This window comes from Eucalyptus grandis, chromosome 6, assembly GCF_016545825.1.
Source record: "Eucalyptus grandis isolate ANBG69807.140 chromosome 6, ASM1654582v1, whole genome shotgun sequence".
Taxonomy (NCBI): domain Eukaryota; kingdom Viridiplantae; phylum Streptophyta; class Magnoliopsida; order Myrtales; family Myrtaceae; genus Eucalyptus; species Eucalyptus grandis.
Window position 1 is genome coordinate 14,980,297 of NC_052617.1, and position 19,450 is coordinate 14,999,746.

At 35.2% G+C, this 19,450-nt stretch overlaps 1 pseudogene; it reads left to right on the forward strand.

Annotated features, from left to right (window-relative positions):
- LOC104451544 overlaps positions 1-19,239 on the forward strand; it is a 34,557-nt pseudogene extending 15,318 nt beyond the window's left edge.
- The last annotated feature ends 211 nt before the right edge of the window (positions 19,240-19,450 follow it).

Sequence of the window (19,450 nt, forward strand, 5' to 3'; positions counted from 1 at the left end):
TTTCTTTACTTGAATATTCACGAACAACTTGATGCTGGTCTTCTAGAGTCTGAGATGCTTCTTGAGTTGTAAGCTTTGGAGAGTCTAGAGCAGGTTCAAACTCTTCATGTTGAGTCTGACTGGATTCATTTTGCATTGAATCTTGAAATTTGACATTCATTGATTCCTCCATTGATTGACTCTTCTTGTTGTAGACTCTGTAGGCTTTGCACGATGTAGAATATCCAAGGAAGATGCCTTCATCGATCTTTTTCAAACTTACCAACTCGATCTTTTGCATTTTTCAATATAAAGCATTTGCAACCGAATACATGAAAGTACGAAACAATAGGCTTCTTACCTTTGAATAACTCATTAGGGGTTTTCTCTAAAATAGGTCTTAAAAAGACTCTATTTATGATATAGCATTTGTTGAAACAGACTTCAGCCCAAAATCGTGAAGAAATCTTACTTTCAATTAAAAGAGTTCTAGCCATTTCTTGAAGAGATCTATTCTTTCTTTCCACAACTCCATTTTGCTGAGGAGTGTATGGAGAGGAGAACACATGCTTAAAGCCAGATTCATCACAAAATTTTGTAAAATCTTGATTTTCAAATTCACCTCCATAGTCTGTTCTTATACTTGAAATAACATATCCTTTTTCATTTTGAACCTTTTTAGCAAATTTTTCAAAATACGAGAAGGTTTCATACTTACTTGCAAGGAAATATACCCAAGTAAATCGGGAGTAATCGTCCACGATTACTAGGCAATATTTCTTACCTCCAATGCTCTGGGTTCTGGTTGGTCCGAAGAGATCCATATGCAGCAGCTGCAGTACATGATTAGTAGAGACATGATTTATTGGCTTAAATGAATTTCTTACCCGTTTTCCCAATATACATGGAGTGCATAGATCAGACTTTTGGTATGATAAATTGGGTAGACCACGAACAAGCTGCTTTGATGAGATTTTGGCTAGCTGCTTCATATTGATGTGACCAAGCTTTCTGTGCCACAAGCTTGCTTTGTCTTGAATTGAAATTAAGCATTGCGATTCATCCGGTTTCATATTCAGAAGATAGATATTTCCATGCCTTCGACCCATGAAAGACTTAGTAGAGTCTTTACTGGTTCCAGAACATATTCCTTCTTGAAAGAAGATCTTAAAACCAGTATCACATAGTTGGCTGATGCTGAGAAGATTGTAATTGAGTCCTTCTACTAGGGAAACATTACTTATTGTGAGATTTCCAATTTTCACAGTTCCAAATCCCACAATTCTTCCTTTGTTGTTTCCTCCAAATGAGATTTTTCCACCATTTACTTGAACGAGCTTTATAAAGCAATTTGAGTCTCCTGTCATATGTCTTGAGCATCCATTGTCCAGATACCACTTTACCTTTTCTTTGATGGAGACCTGCATTTAAAAGAGAGTCTCAAGCTTTCTTTGGTACCCATATTTTCTTGGGTCCATTGGTGTTAGTAAGATAAACAGTATTAGCCCATGTTTTCTTAACAGGTTTCCAAACCATAGGACACTCTTTTTCAAAGTGATCCGGGCTATTGCACTTTGAACACCTGAGGGAATTTCGACCCACAGACTTTACAAAAACCTTCTTGAAATGATTTTTGTAGGCCTCTCTTGAGGGTCTTTGCTTAATTCTTTCTTTTACTTTAGGAAAATCAATCAAGGGAATAGTTTCCATTGTCATACCTAAACCAGACTTATTGAAATAAGGTCTTTGAGCTGAAAGAATTTTTTCAAGTTTCTCGGACCCTATTGAAAATTTCTTTGAAATATTTTATGAGTCAATTTTTAAAAGAGCATTTTCTTTCAAAAAGATTTTCTTCACTTTCTTTAAGAGTAGAAACATTCATGTCTAAACATTTAACTCTTTCTTTCAACACGTTTTCCTGTTGTTTTAGAACAGAGTTTTCCTTTTTAAGTTCGGAAATCCTTTTAAGAGAAGTCTTAAGACTAAAACATAGCTCATCAATATACTTAGAAACCTTGATAGGAATTTTAAAATTACTTACCTCAAATTCACTGTCTAAGTCTGATTCAGAGTTTGAGTCTGAGTCTGATTGCGCCATCAGACACAAATTGGCATATTCATTATCACTTTCTTCACATTCTGTATCACTCCAGGTTTCGGCTTTGAGAGCCTTTCAAGACTTTTCAGCTTTTCCTTTCTTCTTCTTTAGAAGAGGACAGTTGGGTTTGATGTGTCCCTTTTTCTTAAATTCAAAGCAAACTACATCTTTGTTTGATTCATCATCATCAACAGACTTGGTCTGTTGTCTTTGAAAGCTTTGTTTCTTTGAGTTGAATCTTCTTCCTTTTCTATTCAGCTTTCTGAATCTTCTTATCATGAGAGCAAGCTCCTCATCGTCCATATCATCTTCAGAATCTATAACATCAGAATCATCATTTGATTTTAATGCAATGGATTTCTTAGCTTTTGGATCTTCGTCTTCGTTAATTCGTTCCACTTCATAAGACTGAAGAGTTCCAACCAGCTCGTCAACAGATAGTGGCATGATTCTTTGTGTCTCTCTTATTGAAGTCTTTATGTGATTCCAATCCTTGGAGAGTCCACGCAGTAGCTTGTTTACCTTCATGGGATCAGAAATTGGTTGTCCTTGATTTTCAAGACCATTTACAATTCATGTAAAATGGCTAAACATGTCAATTATAGATTCTCCAGGTCTCATTTTGAAGGCTTCATATTGACCGAGAAGGATGTTGATTCTGGTCTCTTTTACTCGATCATTTCCTTCATAGGTGATATGTAACCTATCCCAGACTTCTTTTGCTGTAACACAATAAGATATTCTGTTATATTCAGTAGATGACAAGGCACAATACAAAAAATATATAGCTTTTGCATCAAGAGTTTGTCTCTTGATTATCTCTTCCTGAGACATTCCGCTAGTCTCAACAGTTTCTTTCCCTCTTTCTGAGACAGATGCAACTTTAGGAGTGATTCCTTTTTCTACAACGTCCCATTCCAGAGGATCCTTTGATCGAAGAAATGCTTTCATTTTGTTTTTCCAGATGTTATAATCCTCTCCATCAAAGTAAGGAGGTCTGGTATTGCTTTGACCTTCCACCAGCCCTGGAGCTAGCATACTAGCCATGGATCTTTTACTCTGAAGTAAAACACTCCAAATAAAGTGAGTACACGAGCTCTGAAACCAATTGATATGGCTAGTATAAGTACCTAGAGGGGGGTGAATAGGTATAAAGAGTAATTTCTTACGATAATCGCACAATACTAGACAGTTGATAGAAATGAGACAATTTCTCGTCAATAAACAAACAACGATCAAAGTAAGACTGAAAGTAAGGAAGAGAAAATTGAACACGAGGTTTATAGTGGTTCGGCTTATTTCAAGCCTACGTCCACTCTTCTGCATTGACAGCCCACTGGCTGGATTCCACTATGAACAAAGAGATATTACAGTACTGTTCTTCCTTGATTTCTCGGTGTAGAAGATCTACCACACTCCCTCAAGGTATCACTAAGTATAGATTCTCTTTGCGTGTACAGTTTCGCTCAATATGAATTGACTAGTAATCAAGGAGCTTTAGACTCTGAAATTTCTCTATCAAGCACACACTAGAACAACTGGAACGTCTTCCTTTTATACTCCTTTATGCCATCATACCCGTTGGCACTTACCAAATGAATTCTTCCAATCTTCCTGTTGGACAGAATCAATTAAGAAGATCATTCGAGCTATTAAAGGAACATGTCGATAGCCCATCAATCATGTTCGCCCATACAATCAGGATCTTGGTTTCCAAGAATAGAACCTTCTAAGAATATTTCGTCAATCATCGGATCTTCAAATGATCGTGATTTCGAATAAATAATCCGTTATTTCAAATCCAGCCAAGAGATCTTCTCCAGTCGATAAGACCAAATCCTTAACCAAACACTTTAGCTCTGGATTGCCTTCGTCACTGGATTAGAAATTGTCAATGAGAATAGTCTTAAGTCTTGAGTCTTGTGTGCTGAGTCTGGTGATCTGAAAGTCTTCATACTCTAACTACAAGGGTCTGCACAGCTTCCAGACTAGATTCATAGAAACGTTTTGTCAGCTTCAAAACACTCTAGAGAGATTTCTCCAACAATATCTTCCGTTGATTTGCGGATCAAACTTGCTAGATATATATATCTTTTAAGAATATAGCAAGAATATCCATGAATATACAATAACATTTTTCAAGATCAAAGGGATTTGCTTGAGTGTAAAACTCAAAAATATATTATTTGTGCATTTTGCAAAAAGAAAATAGATATTTCTCACGTGCCAAAATTGCAATGCCTTATATTTATGACAAAATATATTTGCAATATAATAAACAATCATCCAAAATTATGATAAATGCACATAGAAATTTATAAGGCGGGATGATAAAAAAAATATTCTCTTACCCATGGTATATGTTTAAAATATACCATTGATTTTAAAAAAAAAATCATTACCAATCTTCACCTGAGATTCTTTTCTTATTGCACCAAAATCTTCGTAGATTTGCAATCATTCTTGTCTTATTGAATTTCCTGCAATAAACTCATTTCTGTTTTTTGGTATCCATCAATTTGGATCCTTCCATTTCATTAGAGTAAAATAGATAATCTCCATAGATAAACAAATATTCTTTCTTAATTCATCATAATAAAGTATTCAAATAAAGAATATTATGCACAATGATATTTTGAAAAATAAATTCTCACTTAGTCATAGTACGATAAAAACAGAGAGAATAATATCCTTGAGTATCTAAGAATATCTTGCATAAAAAATTAATATTACGTAAAACAGATTTTTACTTGGTAAAATATGATAAAATCTGAGAATATAAAATCAAAACAAATAAATCCATTTGTCTCTAAGAAAAATATCAAAAATAATCACACGTATTAAATCAAATCTCAGCTTTACGAATCACAAAAACAAATCACACGATTCTTCCTTCAATCAAACCAATCACAAAATACGGTCGTAATAAAATTTAAATCAATCAAGGATATGTCGAATATCAAGTATAATGAGAATTATGTGCCCAAATAAAAAAAAATGCATTCCTTACCAAACTCTCATTCTTCTCTTCCTTTATTTCCTGCAAAAATAACTCATCTTTTCTTTGGTACCCATTTTTTCTTGGGTCCATAAGAGTTAGTAGAGTACGCTGTTTTTACCCAATCTTTCTTAATAGGTCTCCAGACTTTAGGATATTCTTTCTCAAAGTGTTCTGAATCTCTATAATTTGAACACTTGAGGGCATTTCGACCAATAGGTTTTACAAACACTTTTCGAAAATGATTTTTGTAAAATACCTTTGGAGGTCTTTGTCTAAGTTTTACATTGACTTTAGGAAAATCAATTAGAGAATCACTTTCCTTATTGAAACAAAGTCCCGACTTATTACAGTAAGGTACTTGTATGGAAAGGATATACTCTAATGTTTTTGAACCATTTGAAAATTTTGTCGAAATATTTGAAAATTCCTTTTTTAAAGAATCATTTTCTTTGACAAGTAAATCTCGACTTTCTTTTGTTTGTAGAAAATCTTTTTGCAAAATTTCAAACTTTTCTTTTCAAAAAAGATCTTGTTGCCTAAGCCAAGAATTCTCATTTTTAAGTTCGGATATCCTTTTAAGAGAAGATTTGAGATTTAAGCAAAACTCATTTATATACTTAAGAACTTTGATAGGAATTGTTGAATGACTTATCTCGATTTTCTTAACGGATTCTGAGTCTGTATCTGAGTCAGACTCAGATTCTGAATGTGCCATCAAACATATATTTCATTGCTCATCATTTTCTTTCATTGTTCTTTTCTACCCATTCTACTTGTATTGTCTTCTTCCACTGAATTTGCTTTCTTTTCTACTCAGCTTTTTGAATTTCTTGATCATAAAAACAAGTTCTTCATCGTCCATGTCATTTTCTGAGTCTGTATCGTCAGAATTAGCGTTAAATATTAAAGCGATGAATTTCTTACCTTTGGGATCTTCGTCGTTGAGTTGTTCCACTTCATAAGATTGAAGAGTGCCAATCAATTCATCAACGGAGAGTGGCATAATCCTCTGAGTCTCCCGGATTGAGGTCTTGACATGGTTCCAATCTTTTGAGAGATCTTGCAAGAGTTTGTTGACCTTCATTGGGGAAGAAATTGGCTGACCTTGATATGCTAAACCATTTACAATTTCTGTAAAACAGCTAAACATATCTCCAATCGACTCTCCTTGCTTCATCTTGAAGGATACATATTTACTAAGCAGGAAGTTTACTTTTGTCTCTTTTACACGATCAGTCCCTTCATATGTAACATGAAATCTATCCCAAACTTCTTTTGCCGTTTCACATGAAGAGATTCTATTATATTCAACAGGAGATAATGTGCAATATAAAGAATAAATGGCTTTTGTATCAAGCGCTTCTCTTTTGAACATCTCCATCTGAGACATAGGAGCATGAGGTTTTGTTTCTTTGTCTTTGCAATTCTTATTTGATGTAGATGCAGCAGTGGGATTGATTCCTTTTTCCACAACATCTCATTGCAAGGGATCTTTGGATCTTAGGAATGGTTTCATTTTGTTCTTCCACACGTTGTATTCATTTCCATCAAAATATGGTGCCCTTGTGTTGCTTTGTCCCTCCATAAGTCCTGGTGCCAAGATACTAGCCATAAAAAAAATCTTTAGCTCAAAAGTAAAAACACTTTTATAAATCGAGCACTTGACTCTGATACCAATTGAAAGTGCTAGTATGAACACCTAGAGGGGGGTGAATAGGTGTGAAAACAGATTTCACAAAATGCAGTGAAAACCTTTACTTTTAACCTGAGTCTGAATTAAAACAGATTTTTGAAACTAATTCTGAAGAGCAACAGACTTTAAGCAAAATTAGACTTTAGCAGTTAAATAAAATTACGAACAAAATAAAGAGATTCAGGGAAGAGAATAATAACACAAGGTTTATAGTGGTTCGACTTAATCCAAGCCTACGTCCACTCTCCCACGTTAACAGTCTTCTTGGCTGGATTCCACTATGCAATCAACAAGAGATTACAACTTTGAGTGCAAACACTTAGTAGTAGATCACACTATTTCACTAAGTCACTCTTTTGGTATTTCTCTCACGATCATAAACGTTTAAGCTCACAAGAGACAAGTGTACGATCGAAGGTTACTTAGACTTTGGAATTATAAATTCTATGCTCCGTCTCTTACTTGCTCATCGGTCTTTCATCTCCTTAAATACTCCTCCACTTCCAAACTAACCGTTGGACAGAATCTCGAGGATCGTCTTCCAATCTACCTATTGGACAGATTTGTATCTAGAAGATTTGGTAGCCGTTGAGTGACAAAAGTATAATCCAAAATTGATTCTGATCGCCCATACAAAGAGAATCTTGGTTTCCATAAGTAGGGCTTTTTCATATAGAAAGTTCTTGTCTTCAATATCCAATCATCAATCAATTAGATTGAATCAATCAAATCAATCTTGATGTGGAATCCAAACCAAATCACTAGCCGTTATATGATTAGGGCTTGTGTTATGTTCTATCGAATCTAGATGTAAAGTCTGAGAGTAATAGACTTTACAATTTGAGTCTGAGTGCGATAGACTTTATAATCTGAGTTTGAACATATTTTGCTTTTGAACAGATTTAGCTTTAAGGTCTTAACACAGTCTGAATAAGTTCAACTTCAGCATAGAGTCTGTCTTCTGGTTCTTCATTCAAGTTTAGTCTGGAATTTGTCAGAGTGAGCAAATTTCTTATGTCTGACAAATTCCTTATGTAGAACAGACTTTGACACAGAAGTCTGGAAATCTTCAGAATATACTTTGAACATCTGTTACGTTCAGTCTTTTGGCCGTCTTCGGACTTTAACAATATCATTTACATGTTCTATCATTTGCATAGTCTATTACTCAACAATTAAACACGTTAGTAGCCTTTGATTTATTTTTTCATCTTCAAAAGATCATAAGGGATTTCCCTAACATGAAGGCATCGCAAGAAACTAGTATTGATCAATATGTGTTAGAATCTACAACAGCAAGAAGTCAATTTCTACGCGTGTCATGTATCTTCCTAAAAATCGGGGGATATTGGAGGTGAACAAAACACTCACGTATTGACACGAGAGAGATCGAAGACGAAGAAAGAGCAACAATTACAAGATCAAAAATCGAAAGAGGGAAAGGAAGTTGAACGGTACCACTTGAAGCTCATCAGAAACGAGGGCCGCGATGTCATCGACAATCCCTAGGATTTCAGCCCGACACATCTTCGCTCTAAACCTCCGATCGATATGGGAAGGCCTTGCTCTTCTAAGCAATGATTTCGCACAACGCCTTCCCGGTAGGGCTCAATCCCAATCCAATTTTCCCGCCATTTCTGGGCGGCGTCCCGGGAATTATTTCGGGTGGGGGGCCTTTTATACTGCGCACTAAGCATTAAAGCAATCTGGAAAAGAAACCGGGTTCTTTGTACTTTTCACACTGAGAATCCATATGAAAATTTAAAACGATTACGAACTCGTTGTTATGATTCGACGACACTAAGAAATAAATCCACCTTGGCCTCTTATCTAATATCTATCTAACTATTAATCGAACAAAAAAAAAAAACAATTTATGCATGTGAACTAATTTATGTCTCATTTAACACGAGTCCGGTAACACTAGTCACGTGTTGTGGACTTGTTTAACTCATGCGCACTTAATACATGTTACGTTAACCTAATGACCCAGTATATAAAGCTCACATTCTCATTGAGGTTTGCTCATATCACTCATCAACACTCTCCCCACTATCTGATGCATAACGTTATCAATTTCTATCAACGTTATCAATTCCTATCATTCGTCGTCCTCGAGACATGTCAGGAGCCACGCTCTTAGACCTCATTAGATTGGTTTAGTCCAAGTCCATCCAGGGTTTTGCTTCGATGTCATATGCAACTAGGTGTACCCTTTCTAGTTGGCCAAACTGAGGAAAAAGAGAGAGTAAATGATTATATAAGGTAGTGGCTATTTGCAATGATTAATAAGTGTCCCTGTAAAGTATGTTTAAGAAGTGTTAAGAAAAACCCTTCATCAAAATATGGGCACCTTGTTATCTGGCCATACTTTTCCATGGAGAATACTTTCTATTGACGGGTTATAAAATAGCCGTCACCTGCATTTATTTTCAATTAGGTTGACATAAAATTGATGTTGATATCTTGAAAAGAATCGATCAAATGCCTACTTAGAATTAGTTTTTGCTAGAACAATATAGAATAGCTGTCACCTGCATTTATTTTAATAGTCTACTGACGTTTCTTTTTATAACTTACCAATGCCGTGAAGGTTACTAATTTAACAAAGCAATTGCCGGCCTTGATTTGATTATTGTATCAACATTTACATGGTAAGACACCAATTAATTTTATTCACATATTAATTTTTTTTATTATCTTGCTAGGTTAGGAAAAGTATCGCATTCATGGTTGGTAGAATCTAACATTTATTATTGCGACTTCTTGACGTCTTTGAAGTTTCCAGCTTTTATTGGCAAAATTAATTAGATTGCGATATGGATAGCCGCTCACCAACAATCTTTCTGGGGAGTTTCACTTGAGCAATCCTTCATAAGAATAGCTTCCGCTGATCGTGGTCTCTCAAGTCGAGTCTCGACAGCTTCGATCAGCTTCTGCATATATCTCTTCGCTGAGACTCCAGCTTCTTCCATTCTCAAGGTTTTATCTGTCCTCTGCTTGTTTCTGAATCTAGCCGTTCCTCGTTTGTCAATTGTTGTATGTATTTCACCGTTTCTTAGCACTAGATGTGTAAACTGCCATTTCCTTTGGTTATCATCTTCCAGAAATTTTCATAAACGTTAAATGCGCATCGATTTTGGGCTGATTTGACCATTTTCTGCCCTTAGAAGTGGCCTAACACAATCCAATTGCCTGGGAAGTTCGACTTTTTAGAGTCTCTTTCATCTTTGTTTTGTACTTTAATCTTTTTACCCTTTTCTGGGCTCATACATCTTTGCAAATCGATGGTTCATCTCATAACATAACATCATGAAGTTCCCAAAGAAGGAATTAATTGAGATTAAGCCTCTAGCCCTCGCTAAATTTTACATTCATCTTCCAGGGGATGTCTGAAAATCTCTTTTGGCTCTCTCTCTCTCTCTCTCTTGTGTGACGTATAGGCAAAGGGCATTCACTTGTACTCATTCATCTCCTCTGACCCTGGAATGGAAGTACTAGATTGGACGCTGAAAGTGCTAATATGAACACCTAGAGGGGGTGAATAGGTCTAAAAACAAGATTCTGCAAAATGCAGTGAAAACCTTTACTTTTAACCTAAACCTGAATAACAACAGACTTTTGAAACTGAGTCTGAAGAGCAGCAAATTTTGAGCGAGATCAGACTTTAGCAGTTAAATAGAACTACAAACAAAATAAAGATATTCAGGGAAGAGAATAAGAACACAAGGTTTATAGTAGTTCGGCTTAATCCAAGCCTACGTCTACTCTCTCACGCTAACAGCCTTCTTGGCTGGATTCCACTAAACAATCAACAAGAGATTACAACTTTGAGTGCAAACACTTAGCAGTAGATCACACTATCTCACTAAGTCACTTTTTTGGTATTTCTCTCACGATCACGAACGTTTAAGCTCAACAAAGACAAGTGTATGATCGAAGGTCGCTCAAACTTTGGAATTATAAATTTTACGCTCCGTCTCTTACTTGCTCATCGGTCCTTCATCTCCTTAAATACTCCTCCACTTCTAAACTAGCCGTTGGACAGTATCTCGAGGATCGTCTTTAAATCTACCCATTGGACAGATCTATATCAAAAAGATTTGGTAGCCATTGAGTGACAAAAGTAGAATCTCAAATTGATTCCGATCGCCCATACAAATAGAATCTTGGTTTCCATAAGTAGAGCTTCTTCATATAGAAAAATTTTATCTTCAAGATGTAATCGTCAATCAATTAGATTGAGTCAATCAAATCAATATTAATGTGGAATCCAAACTAGATCACTAGCCGTTATATGATTAGGGCTTGTGTTACGTTTTGTCGAATCTAGATGTAAAGTCTGAGAGCAATAGACTTTATAATCTGAGTCTGAGTACAATAGACTTTATAATCTGGGTCTGAACATATTCTGCTTTTGAACAGATTTAGCTTTAAAGTATGAACAAAGTCTGAATAAGTTCAGCTTCAGCATAGAGTCTGTTTTCTGGTTCTTCTGAATAAGTTCCACTTCAGCATAGAGTCTGTCTTCTGGTTCTTCATTCACGTTCAATCTGGAATTTGTCAGAATGAGCAGACTTCTGATGTAAAACAGACTTTGACACTAAAGTCTGGCAATCTTCAAACTTTGACACAGAAATCTGGAAACCTTCATGATATACTTTGGATAATATCCTTTACATATTCTATCATCTGCATAGTCTGTTACTCAACCATTAAACACGTTAGTAGCCTTTGATTTATTTTGTCATCTTCAAAACATCATAAGGGATTTCGTTAACAATCTCCCACTTTTTGATGATGACAAAACAATCTATAAATATGCAGATTTGTAAACATACTTTTAAAGATATTAATTTAAATCAAAGGATATCAAAAGATAGCAAATAGATTGAGCATAACAATATATAGAAAAATAATCGCAGCTCAATATTATGCAATAAATAATATTAACCAATCAAAGGATTTGCATATTCATATTCTCTCCCCCTTTTTGTCATAATCAAAAAGCGATAACAATGAGTCACGTAGAGAATATAAAATGATAAATATATGTCTTGCATGAAACACAATTTCCAAAAAATCAGCTTTTATAAAGTATATCGAATATTAAAGATATGCAATATAGCTCACTTCAATCATATATATCAACAAATATTCAATAAAAATCACGGATGCATCATAAAATTCACGTACCCTTTTTATTATAATAAAATGATAATATCAATAAAAGATTTATTAATGACAAAAGGTAATAAGAGATGCACTAACCGAATTTTGTAGAACTTAAATTCTGATGCATTTACCTTTTCCTTCTTTCCATAATAAGATCACGATCAATCCAAAAAGATTTTTCCATAATTGATCAAAGCTCCTCCTCAATTTGTTGTCTTTTTGAGATGATCACGATTATTTCCTTTCTTTTAGATTCACGTTCTCCCCCTGTGATCATGACAATATTTGCAAAGAGAAACAATTGTTGCTTGTGCACGTTGAGCAGAATATTTTTCCAGTATTTCCTTTGTAGCGACAACATCCGCAACGATCACTTGCATTTTGAAATTCGAGGTAAAAATTTATTTTCTTCAATCAAGCTCTTCTCGAATTTAGCCTACATAAACTTAACAAACTTTTTGCATAAAGAAGTTGTTATGTAATATATAATGCCCTTTCTTCAAATAAATAAATTGAATAACAATTATAAGATTAAAATTTAGAACTACTCAACCTTTCGTACGACACATTAGGGATTTCCTTAACAATTTGTAAAAACTTTGCACAAGGAAGGGAATTTTTGAACCTTTGAACCTCTAGAAGATAGTATAGAATCTTCTCAATTTTCTGATCAAGCTTTTCAAAATCCATACGGAAGATTCTTTTGTCACTTGCAACTTCTTGTATATTAGATAATAATCTTTGCAAAAAAAGTCACGTAATATCTTCCTTTGATTTGCATATCAAACTTGCTAGATATAATATATCTTCTAAGAATATAGCAAGAATATCCATGAATATGTAATAATATCTTTTGAGATCAAAGAGATTTCCTTGAGCATAAATCTCAGATATATATTATTGAATCATTTCGCAAAAAGAAAGATGTTATTTCTATCACGTGCCAAATTAAGTACAAATTGCAATGCCTTATATTTATGATAAGAGATATTTGCAATATGATAAGTAATCATCCAAATCATGATAAATGCATGTAGAATTTTGCAAGGCGAAATGATAAAAAAAAAATTCTCTTACCCATGGTATATGTTTGAAATATATCATTAAAAAAAAAAAAATCATTACCAATCTTCGCAGGAGATATTTTTCAGATTGTACCAAAATCTGTGTAGATTCAGGATCGTTCTTCCCTTATAGATATTCCTGCAATCAACTCATTTCCCTTTTTGGTATCCATCAATTTGGATCCTTCCATGACGTTAGAGTAAAATATGAAATCTCTTTCTTAATTCATCATAACAAAGTATTCAAAAAAAGAATATTATGCACAATGATATTTAGAAAAATAAATTCTCACTTAGTTATAGTACGATAAAAACAGAGAAAATAAAATTCTTGAATATCTAAGAATATCTTGCATCATCACATAAAACAGATTTTCACTTTGCAAAATATGACTAAATCTGAGAGTATAAAATTAGACAAAATAATCTGAATTATCTCAAATAATCACACGTATTAAATCAAATCTCAACTCACGAATCACAAAAATAAATCACACGATTCTTTCTTCAATAAAACAAAATATGATCATTATAAAATCTCAATCAACCAAGGATATGTCGAAGATGAGAATTATGTGCCCAAATCTAATTTACCTTCCTTACCAAATTCTCTTTCTTCTTTCTTCTTTATATCCTGCAAAAATAACTCACATTTTCTTTGGTACCCATATTTTCTTGAGTCCATGAGAGTTAGTAGAATATGCTGTTTTTACCCAATTTTTCTTAATAGGTCTTGAGACTTTAGGACATTCTTTCTCAAAGTATTTCAAGTCTCCACAATTTGAACACTTGAGGGCATTTCCACCAACAGGTTTTACAAGCACTTTTTGAAAATGATTTTTGTAAAATGCCTTTGGAGGTCTTTATCTAAGTCTCTTTTTAACTTTAGGAAAATCAATTAGAGAATCACTTTCCTTATTGAAACCAAGTCCCGACTTATTATAGTAAGGTACTTGTATAGAAAGGATATGCTCTAATGTTTTTGAACCATTTGAAAATCTTGTCGAAATATTTGAAAATTCCTTTTTTAAAGAATCATTTTCTTTGACAAGTAAATCTTGACTTTCTTTTATTTGTAGAAAATCTTTTTGCAAAATTTCAAACTTTTATTTTCGAAAAAGATCCTGTTGCCTTAGCCGAGAATTCTCCTTTTTAAGTTCGGAGATCCTTTTAAGAGTAGATTTGATATTTAACTAGAGCTCATTTATATACTTTGAAACTTTGATAGAAATTTTTGAATGGCTTACCTCAATTTCCTCATCGGATTCTGAGTCTGTGTTTGAGTTAGACTCAGATTTTGAATGTGCCATCAAGCATAGATTTCCTTGCTCATCATTTTCTTTTATTGTTCTTTTCTAGCCATTTTGTTTATATTGTCTTCTTCACTGAATTTCATTCCTTCTCTACTCAGCTTTTTGAATTTCTTGATCATAAAAGCAAGTTCTTCATCGTCCATGTCATTTTCTGAGTCTGTATCATCAGAATTAGCATTAGATATTAAAGCAATGGACTTTTTACTTTCGGGATCTTCGTCATTAAGTTGTTCCACTTCGTAGGATTGAAGAGTGCTAATCAATTCATCAATGGAGAGTGGCATAATCCTCTGAGTTTCTCTTATTGAGGTCTTTACATGGTTCCAATCTTTTGAAAGACCTCGCAAGAGTTTATTGACCTTCATTGGGGAAGAAATTGGCTGACCTTGATATGCTAAACCATTTACAATTTCTGTAAAACGGCTGAACATATCTCCAATCAACTCTCCTTGCTTCATCTTGAAGGATTCATATTTGCCAAGTAGGAAGTTTACTTTTGTCTCTTTTACATGATCGGTTCCTTCATATGTAACATGAAGTGCATCCCAAACTTCTTTTGTTGTTTCACATGAAGAGATTCCGTTATATTCAGTATGAGACAATGCACAATATAAAAAATAAATAGATTTTGCATCAAGCGCTTCTCTTTTGGACATCTCCGTCCGAGACATAGGAGTGGGGGGTTTGCTTTCTTTCCCTTTGACATTCTTATTTGATTTAGACGCAGCAGTGGGATTGATTCCATTTTCCACAACATCCCATTGCAAGGGATCTCTGGATCTTAGGAATGGTTTCATTTTGTTCTTCCACACGTTGTATTCATTTCCATCAAAATATGGTGGCCTTGTGTTGCTTTGTCCCTCCATAAGTCCTGGTGCCAAGATACTAGCCATAAAAAAGATCTTTAGCTCAAAAGTAAAAACACTTTTATAAATCGAGCACTTGACTCTGATACCAATTGAAAGTGCTAGTATGAACACCTAGAGGGGAGTGAATAGGTGTAAAAACAAATTCTGCAAAATGCAATGAAAATCTTTACTTTTAACCTAAACCTAAATAACAACAGACTTTTGAAACTGAGTCTGAAGAGCAGCAGATTTTGAGCGAGATCAGACTTTAGCAGTTAAATAGAACTACGAACAAAATAAAGAGATTCAGGAAAGAGAATAAGAACACAAGGTTTATAGTGGTTCGGCTTAATCCAAGCCTACGTCCACTCTCCCACGCTAACAGCCTTCTTGGCTGGATTCCACTATGCAATCAACAAGAGATTACAACTTTGGGTGCAAACACTTAATAGTAGATCACACTATCTCACTAAGTCACTCTTTTGGTATTTCTCTCACGATCACAAACGTTTAAGCTCAACAAAGACAAGTGTATGATCGAAGGTCACTCAAACTTTGGAATTATAAATTCTACGCTCCGTCTCTTACTTACTCATCGGTCCTTCATCTCCTTAAATACTCCCTCCACTTCCAAACTAGCTGTTGGACAGTATCTCGAGGATCGTCTTCCAATCTACCCATTGGACAAATCTGTATCAAGAAGATTTGGTAGCCGTTGAGTGACAAAAGTAGAATCTCAAATTGATTCCGATCGCCCATACAAATAGAATCTTGGTTTCCATAAGTAGAGCTTATTCGTATAGAATGATATTGTCTTCAAGATCCAATCATCAATTTATTAGATTGAGTCAATCAAATCAATCTTGATGTCAAATCCAAACCAGATCACTAGCCGTTATATGATTGGGGCTTGTGTTACGTTTTGTCGAATCTAGATGTAAAGTCTGAGAGTAATAGACTTTACAATCTGAGTCTAAGTGCAATAGACTATATAATATGGGTCTAAACATATTCTGCTTTTAAACAGATTTAGCTTTAAGGTCTTAACAGAGTCTAAATAAGTTCAGCTTCAGCATAAAGTCTGTCTTCTGGTTCTTCATTCACGTTCAGTCTTGAATTTCTCAGAATGAGCAGACTTCTGATGTAAAACAGACTTTGACACTAAAGTCTGGCAATCTTCAAACTTTGACACAGAAGTCTGGAAATCTTCAGGATAGACTTTGGATAATATCCTTTACATATTCTATCATCTGCATAGTCTGTTACTCAACCATTAAACACGTTAGTAGCCTTTGATTTATTTTGTCATCTTCGAAACATCATAAGGGATTTCCTTAACAGATGCAGTGCCTCTATATAATCCCGTAAAATCTCCTCATCTTGTTGAATTGTCGACACAACCCCAATTTATTTCTAAGGACTCCTATAAGGACAAGGTGCATTCATTTCTCATCTTTCCAAAATTTGTCCAAGAAGATATGGCATCTTTCCCAAGGCCAGAAAACAAACATAGTCAATATAAGTATGATGTTTTCCCGAGTTTCCGAGGTGAAGATATACGCAAAAACTTTGTTGACCATCTGCACGATCATCTGCGGTGAAGAGGAATCGTGGCCTTTTGAGATGATCACCACTTAGATCTTCAGAGGGGAAAATGTATTAAACCAAAAATATTGAGGGCAATAGAGCAGTCAAGACTTGTGCTTGTGATATTCTCTAAAAACTATGCTTCTTCTACTTGATGCCTAGAAGAAGTTGCTAAGGCTGTGGAGTGTAAGGATATCGACGAAGGATTAGTGATACCAATCTTCTATGAGGTCAATCCATCCGACATAAGGAAATTGAGGGGAAACTTTGGGATAGCCTTTGCTAAAACTGAGGAAGCTTATTCGGGTGACAAGAGAAATATAAAGAGGTGGAAGGATGTAGTGAGTAAAGTAGCCAATCTCGCCGGAATGGAATTGAAAGATGGGTAGGCCTCTCTTCCCCTAACTTGGAATGATTTGTTTTCCTTAATATTTGCATGTCACTAATGTCATAACCGTCATACTCTACATTATATTGGTTAATCTGAACTAGAATACACTCTAGAATCAAACAACCTCAATGCTTGCTGGGGAACTAATCATATGCATTTCTTCGTTGCAGATACGAGACCAAGTTTATTCAGCAAATCATTGGAGAAGTCGAAAATAAATTGGGTCCTCGGCTGTCCTACATTGTAGGCGATCTTGTGGGAATGCATTCCCGTGTTGCAAATGTAGTTGAATCTTTATGCTTGGACAAGAGTGATGTATGCAGTATTGGCATATGGGGGATGGGTGGCATACGCAAAACAACTGTTGCACGAGCAGTTTATGACAAAATCCACAGCCAATTTGACGATGGATATTGTTTTCTTGTAGATTTTAGAGAAATTTCAAAAAAGAATGGTTTGGTGTATCTACAAAACCAGTTTCTTGGTGATATTCTCCAAGACAACAATCTAAGAATTAGGGATAATCATAGAGGAGCGAACATGATAAAAGAATGACTACAACATAAAAAAGTTCTCGTTATACTTGATGATGTGGATGAAAAGGAGCAGTTGGAAAAATTAATAGGAGGTTTTGATTGGTTTGGACATGGAAGTAGGATCATTATAACAACCAGAGATGAACATTTGCTTCTCCAATATGGAGTAAATTCCATATATAAGGTGGAGGAACTATCCTTTGGTGAGGCTCTCCAACTATTTTGTTTGAAAGCTTTTAGAAGTAATCATCCTCCAGCAGAGTTCAATGAGCTCATGAAGCAGGTTATTGGATACGTTGATGGCCTTCCCCTAGCCCTTGATGTCCTAGGTTCCTTTTTGGCTTGTAGGAGCTTGATGCAATGGAAGAGCGCACTGGCCAGACTCAAAGAATGTCCAAAAGGGAAAAAATTTTACCGGCTTAGGTTAAGTTATGATGGACTACAGTAGAAAGACAAGGAGATTTTCCTAGATATTGCCTGTTTTTTCAAGGGAAAGGAGAAACCTTACGTTGCAGAAGTTCTGGACAATTGCGGCTTGTATGCAGATATTGGAATCCAAGTCCTTGTTAATAAATTTCTTATCCAAATCGTGAGCAACAAACTATGGATGCATGATTTGCTACAAGAAATAGCTTGGGAAATTGTTCGTCGAGAGTCTCCTGAAGAGCCAGGAGAACGAAGTCGAGTCTGGCTTTTTGAGAATGTATGCCATATTCTGTCAAAAAACTCGGTGAGTATCTGCAAAATTAATTTTCAAGCATGCTTATTTGATATAGGGGAAAAAAAAACTTGCTAGTCATGTATTGACACTATATGAGTTGTTTATCAAGGAACTGGAAAAAGTCAAAGCCATAGTCTTGCAATCTGGGGACCATAGAACAGTGCGCTTGAATGGAGAGTCATTCACAAACATGAATAACTTAAGATTGCTTAATATTCATGCCATCCACCTCTCTTCTAGGTTTAAGCGCCTTTCAAATGAACTATGCCTGCTAAGATGGGACAACTACAACCTTAAATCATTTCCGTCAAGTTTTCTTCCAAAGAACCTTGTTGAACTCCATATGCAGGATAACCTCCTTCACAGCATCTGGAGAGGGGAAAAGGTTGGAATTAGTACTCATGCATGGGTATGCTTCATTAGATGCTTTATTATATTTAACAAGCTAATAAAATTGTTCAACCAATTTTTTCTAAATGCAGTTCTTAGAGAAGTTGAAAGTTATCAACCTCAATGGTTCCAAATTATTCGTGGAGACTCCAAACTTCATATATGTCCCAAATTTAGAGAGGCTAATTCTCAAAGGTTGCAAAGCATTATCTCAGGTTCATCCTTCAATTGGAAATCTAGAAAGACTTGGTCTACTTGACTTGGCTGACTGTGAAAACCTCATGGGACTTCCTAATAGTGTAGGTAATCTAAAATCTCTCAAAGTTCTTAATCTGTCTAGATGTTCAAATCTTGAAGAACTGCCTGAGAGCATTAGGGGTTTAGAGTGCTTAGAGGAGCTTGATATTAATGAAAGTTCCATAACACACCCCCATCCAGCTTGATATCCTTACACAATATGAAAAAATTACGCTTTCAAGTTAGTAAAAGGAGGCCACAAAATTTTTGGAGGTCACTAACGTGTCCGCTGAGAAGAGCTCTGAACTCTAGGCGTCCACGGTTGCCTTCATTTTCAGGGTTGTCCTCTTTGACAGAGTTGGATTTGAGTGGCTGCAATCTTCTGAAAGGAGAAATTCCCAGTGATATTGACTGCTT